This window comes from Vigna angularis, chromosome 10 (assembly GCF_016808095.1).
Source record: "Vigna angularis cultivar LongXiaoDou No.4 chromosome 10, ASM1680809v1, whole genome shotgun sequence".
Lineage (NCBI taxonomy): Eukaryota > Viridiplantae > Streptophyta > Magnoliopsida > Fabales > Fabaceae > Vigna > Vigna angularis.
This window is the reverse complement of record NC_068979.1, coordinates 8,671,317-8,678,687: the sequence shown is the minus strand read 5'-3', so window position 1 is coordinate 8,678,687 and position 7,371 is coordinate 8,671,317.

Here is a 7,371-nt window from a genome sequence, read left to right as displayed (position 1 = left end):
TTTATCATCAATAGGAAGACCATCAAATACCGAACGTTCTGTCCTCACTAAGAACGAGGACGAACGCTGTGGACGGGACCAGGAAGACGCCCGTTCCAGATCAGAATACAACCGATAGAGTTACAATTACGTTTGGGAATAACCGAGTAATGTTCTGTTTCATTGGACGAACGTTATTTATCATGTGAATCAGTTGAATGAACCGACTCTCGTGAATTCAAACCAATACTCCGAGAATAATTTAAGTGTGGAGGCTCTTAGGCCGAATACATCGAATGCAGACATCTCAAGACGTTAACGAAGCATATTTAGAATAGTTCTCATACTGAAATCCACTGTCAGTCAATGACCGAACGTGGTAAAAGAATGTTCTTCTGAAGTTGGACGTACGCTATTTCATTAAGACTAATTTTACAAGAATGAGTACGAGCGCTCAGTATAAGACCGAGCACCACTTAAAGCAAGCGCTAGATGTAAGACCGAGCACTTATTCGTATGAGCGCTAGGTATAAGACCGAGCACTACTCAGTACGAGCGCTTGGTATAAGACCGAGCACCAATAACCTTAAAATAACAGACTGTTGAAGTAACGTTTACGAACGGCGAAAGTATACTATTACATATATATACATATATATATATACATATATATATATATATACATATATATATATACATATATATATATATATACATATATATATATATACATATATATATATATATATATAAAAGAATTGAGTTTATCAAAGGATACCCAGATACGACTGTGCTTGGCCGAACGCTCAAGCATAGTATTTTAACACGAGGACGCTCGCCCTCGACTAGGGTTCTATCCAAATGAAAGAATCCCATTTTAACTATGTTCACCAGGAAAACCGAACGGTCAATGACCGTTCAGCAACGAACGTACATTATCATAGGGAAAGTTCTTATTCAAATCCATTTACATTCCAGTTCATTTCTCATCATAACTTCATAGTTCCATTCGTTCATATCAAAATCAACTTTCCCATTTCATACAATCCATAACATGTAAATTCATATATTTCATTCATACTCATTACTCAACGAACGTTCATGCAATTCAGTCACATCAACCATCATGCATCAAAATCATGCAGGCAAATAACGAACGTTCATACAAAACAACAACATACAAATTAAATTAAATAAGCTTCCCTTACCTCTTAAAGTGAACGGACGTACTAAAACACTCTTCGTCTGACTGAGTTCCCTTCTACCCTTACATTCCACTCCTCTTTAAACTAATTTTAAACAACCAATAAACCAACAGAGACTCAGACAGGATAACATCATGCAACCGAAGCTGGGTTTGCATGTATCAGAAAAACGGACGGATAGGCATAAGGAAACTTACCAGTTTCAGAACTCAGATTTGTTCGGTTCAAAGTGAAGCTTGAGACGCCGGGAGTGCTTATGCGGTCTCTAAATGATGATCGGAGAAGAAAAAGAGTGAGTTTGCTTAGAGAGAAGATAGGATTTCTAGTGAGAAGGAGGAGAAATGAAAGATCAGATTTTTGGAAGACTAAGGGTGCATGCAGAGAGAGTAGGGGAGGAAGGTTTCAGAAAAATCATTTTTCTTCCCACGTAAAACGAGCGTCCGCTCTCTTGCTGACACCTGCATTCCACTATCTGATTTCAGATCCTCGTTTCTTGACATCTGGCTTCAATGCAGAGGGATTTGGGTGCATTTTGACTCTGACAGAGGTTTTGGGTGCACTTTTACTAAGATAAGACAGGTGGGTTTTCCGAGGTCTCACACTATGTATCTTGTATGAATGTTATTGTTGATAAAAATAAACTTAACAAGACAAAAGTGTTGGTTAGTAACTTGATGTGTGTGTGGAAAAGAGAAAGAAAGAGTGAAACATCTAGTTTTCACTTAGAAATTTTTAATCCAAGATAAATATATATTTTAGTTGTATATGAAAAATAATTTTAAAAATCATTAATAATAAATATTAATTTAATGCTTTAGTAATATTTTTTCTTAAATTCATTTAAATTTGTTGGTATGTGAATAATTATGTTATAAATTATATATATATATATATAATTTATGTATATAATATATATTTTAATAAAATTAATTAAATAATATCTTAATATTAACATGATCACCACTCGCTTTAAAATCTGAATTTTACAAAAAGTTATTTTAATTTTTCACAAATCAAATATACAAACTCTCATTTTTACCTAAATTTAATCCAGTCAATTAAGAATAATGAAATAAATTATTATGTTAAAACAAATTTCGTATATTCTATTTTAAATATATTTTATAAGACAAATATGTAATGTGTACACATAAGTATGCATTAAATTTGTTCTAATTAATTTTATTTAATAATAATAGTGATATTTTACTTTAGATTTTAAAACATATATTTAATACACATACATTATCATTACATTTAAATTTAATAAACACATCATATTTAGTAATAAATAATATTATATAAGAAATTTGTTATGCAAATATTACTGAATAAATAAAATTGATTAAAATTATATTTTAATACTTGTTTTGTCATAATAGACGTTAAAGTTAAAAGTCAATTTATAACGATAGTTCTTTAATCTTATATATAACAATCCAAACTTAAAACCTACAATATTTTGAACTGTCAAATAAAAATAAATTATTATTATTATTATTATTTTATATTATAACAAAGAGTTATAAAATCTCTAACAATAATTTTAAGAGATATTTTTACTTTTTATATTTTAAATTAAATTTAATTCAATGAAATAAAAAATATAATAATAATAACAACAAAAATAAAATAATAATAATAATAATAACAAAAAAAATAATAATAATAATAATAGTAGTAATAATAATAATAGTAATAATAATGTTCATATAATTAAGAGAGTGTAAGCAACTTTTCATAAATTAAAAAAATATAAAAATTTAAGTTAAATATTTAAAATGCTTTAAAGTTGTATATAATATTAAATTATTTTATTTTTCTATTTGTTTCAAATATTTTTCTATACAAATATGATTTTTTTAAATTATTTTTTATATCTTTTTCTTTTCAAGACATATGAATTAGAAGATGGTGATACATAGGAGTAAGGATGAGAAGAGATCAAGTCTACCCATAACCCGATTAAAAAAAAAAAATCTATTTGTTACTCACCTGCTATTCGCACCATTTAAAAGATATCCGAACGTATTTTTAAAATAGTGGATATCGAAGAAACTCGCAAATATTTAAAAACATATGTTTTTAAAAATTATTAAAATAAAACTTGAATAAAATTACAAAAAATATATAAAATATAATATAATATAAATTAAAATTTAATTTTACTTAAATTTAAGTTTATAAAATATAAATTAATTTTAATTTTTATTAAATTTAAATTAATAAAATATAAATTAAATTTTTATTTTTATATTTTCGGATAGTGGATATACAAGGTATGAATATATAATATCCACACCCGACCCATTTATAATTGAGTATTAAAATAACTGATACTTACAACCCGTAAGTAGTATATATTCGCAAATACCAATTATTCGTCCCGAATTTTATTCGTAATGAAGATTTTTTTTTCATTCCTAAAGATATATTCTTTTGTCATTCCTAATTATATAAAAGATAATTTGATCCGATCGTATTCTTTTTGTTTATAAACAATTTTTTTTTTAGATTTCAAATTCTTTATATTTAGAATATTACGTTGGAGATAATAAGAAATCTTAGTTTGGTCATACATTTTCATTTATATAATATAAAAGTGAGATTTAATGTTAGTTTGTATAATTCAAAAATCACAATTTAATAATTATATATATATATATATATATATATATATATATATATATATATATATATATATATATATATATATATATATATATGTTTCAGTAGGGATGTGGAGGCCGAGATATAAACCGAACAACTCCGAACTGCTTCCTCCTGTGACGCTGTTATTGTGGTGTTTCTCTTCCAGTGCTATGTTCTCCGAGGGGAAAATGGGCTGGGTACCTGCAAAGGCACTCCGACGCTCAAGTCAGAAGAGGGAATTTCCTGAATATTTTCAGTTCAAAGTGATCAAGAAGAAGAAGAATAATTTCTCTCTCTTAATTTTCTAAGGGGAAAAATGTACCTTTTTTCTCATATGCTTTGTGTATTTAAAACAGTAAAATAAACCATTTACCTGAAAGTTCGGTCAGTTACCGAAGTTGACTACTTGGGAGTTGTAACTGTTAGATCGTGTTTGATACTGGATCAGTTATTCCCATGATTCGTGGTATTTGACTAATATTCGAAACTGTCCGTTTGTATGCACTAAACCGCTTTGTTGTCGTGCGAGCACTATGTGTCGCGACATCACTGGCTGTCGACTGCCAGATGATCGACATCATCCTGCGAATGCAACTGACTGTTGATCACCAGGTAATCGACATCAACATGCGAATGTCACTGACTGTCGATTACCAGGTGTTCGACATCAGACAGTAAACACTTATGATGTTAAAGGTCGACCGCTGGTGAGGTCGACCGCTGGTGAATTCAGGTATCCTATGGTACATGCCCCCCGAGTCCAAGTAAACGAGCGCAGAGTTGTGGCTGTGAGTTTACTAATGGACGCTGAGTGGGTTGTGATGAGGGAAATAATACGCACCGTTTTGGGGTTTAGGAGTTTTAGGGTTTTCCCGCTTTTTTGAGGAAGCGAAGAGACAGGAAATTAGAGCCGTTGGACCGAAATTGATCTGACGACGCAGAATGCGTTTGTGTTTTTAGCCTCTTAAATACGAAAAGAAGATGAAAAGAATTGATCTTTTCTTCGTCTTGGTGTGGTTTGTTTTTGATCGAAAATGGAAGAAAAGGGGCAACGTGCCGGTAGGGACCTACCGGAGCCGTCGTCAGCGGCGGAGAGTCCTGATATCACCACTATTCCCTGTGGTGAGAATGCGTTTTGTTATGGAAACGTAGGGAGTGAAGGCCCAGAGGTGTGTGGAACATCTTTAGCCCGCGATTATGATTGGGCGGCGCGAGAAGTAGGAGAAATTAGTAGCTTGTTTAGGAGTAGGGCCATGCTAGCGGATTGGGTAGAAAATAGTTGTATTCTGAGAACCCTTGGGTATAGCGCGTGTGTGAGGTTGGTATCCTGCAGGGAAGACGAGAGGGTGTTCCATGGCAGGGAGAATAGCTCCCGAGATTTCTTTTACTGTTATGCGTCGCCATTTTATGATTTGTATCTGAGAGTACCCTTCACAACCTTCCAAATGGATGTGTTGAAGACCCTAAATGTCGCGCCTAGTCAACTGCATCCCAATAGATGGGGATATATGTAGGCATTTACTGTTCTGTGTCGGGCCTTAGATATCAGGCCGACTGTGGCGCTGTTTCTGTATTTCTTTAGGTGTCGACCGGCTGCGAGAAGGGGTTGGGTGTCGTTGATATCCGAGCCGGGTAATGCCCTTCTAGAGCTTTACTTGCAATCGTATAGGGGTTTTAAAAATAAATTTTTCAAAGTGTCGATCCTTGATGCTGGGCGGAGGCATTTTTTTGATGGTGAGGGAAACCCTAAGTTCCCATTGTACTGGACGAATGAACCATTGAAGTTTACCTCGTGGGCCGAGGATAAAATGACTATCGAGGAGTTAGAGGCTCTGAACGTGTTGACGGCACTGCCACGGCCCTTTTCTTCCCGTCGGCTTGTAAACTGCCTTGAGCACGACGATGCTGACTCGAGGCTATTTGGTATGATTCTCTTCTTGTTATTTTTATTTGTTGCCTAGTTGTGGCTGACTGTTGTAGGGTAATTGTTGTTTAACAGAGATAATGGGGAGAAAGGGAAGTGGTCGAAACTGGTTCCAAGCTATCAACGATGAGAGGACTGTGGGTAACCGTCCAGGGTCCTCCTCTCAACGTATGCCAGTGCCAACAACCGGTCCAGTGGTGATAGCGGTCTCTGTTGATGAGACAGTGGCGGTCGAAGAGCAACCCTTGGTCCGAAAAAGGAAAGGGAACGTGGTCGACACTAGCGGGGTTGCGTCAAAGAAGAAGAAGGACACTGTGGATGAAACAGCGCGTCCCCTCCCACTCGGCGTATGGGACCCTTCTTTTACGCTGAGCCATAAGGTCGACCTCAACCTGGATGATTCGGAGAAGAAGGTTGTGGAGAACATGACCGAGCAGCAAATTGCTGACGCCATGTTAGAGATGACCACGCGGGCTCAAATGTTGGCCTGGCATATGGCCTATGCCTCCGACAGAGGTATGCTTCGGGTTGAGTTAGAGAAAGCGCAGACTCAACTTAAAGATCTGACTGAGGCTCATGCTGCCTGTGAGTCGAAACAGAAGCGATCAGAGCAACTGCTGAAAGAGGCTGAAGTCTTGCTGAACGACGCTCGGGATTCGGGCCGGACTTTCAAAAAGGAGCGTGATCAATTGTCGAGCGAGCTGGAACAGGCCAAGAGGGCAATGGTGGTGTTGGCCAAAGAGAGGAACGACTTGCGGGCGGAGGCCTTGGAAAAGAACGAGCTGGTAGAAGAGCTGAAGGATGCGATAATGGTAGAACATACCAGGGGCTTCCGGAAGGCTCTGAGGCAGGTTGGCCACTTGCTCAATGTGGCGACTGAGGGAGTGGAGTTTGACGTTCGGAAGGAAGTGTATGAGGGTCAGTTGAGACCTCTTAACGAAATTCCTGAAGATGCCTACATGGAAGCAGAAGAGGGTGAAGAGGTGGCCGCAACGATGTGCATGAAAAAGCTGCCGCCGTGGAAGAACTGGCTGTGGAGACTGCAAAAGATGTTGGTGGCGATGCGCCGGATATTGTAATAGATTAGGATTTTATTTGGGTATGTAAACGTAAACATAGATGTTTGTTGAACTTGATTTGATTGGAATCTTGACGACTATGAAGGGTGAATTTTGAAATGTGTTTAAGCATTCTTGGATGTTGAATTTTCTTCGTAAAGACTCATGCGTTGAGTATTTGTCTGAATAAATAACTGTCGAATACGATGGTCGACCAAGAAGATGACATCTTTAATGTTGATATCTAGTATGTAAATAACGTCGTGTGTGACCGGTGCCGGTCGAGTAGGGGAATAGTGGGTGTTCAAGGGTGAACAGTTACCCGTGGGAGTGTATCCCGATTGGAATGGGTGTTCAAGGGTGAACAGTTACCAGTTGGAGTACCTCCAAGTTGTGCGGAAATGAGCGATGACCCTGGGACTCGACACGCGAGAAATTATATATGAACTGCAATGATAATAATAATGAAGTATACTTCTTATTTAAAACTATAATGAATAATGTTCCAGCAAAAAATAAATGCTAACTGAAATAATATTTAAGATGAGTAGCA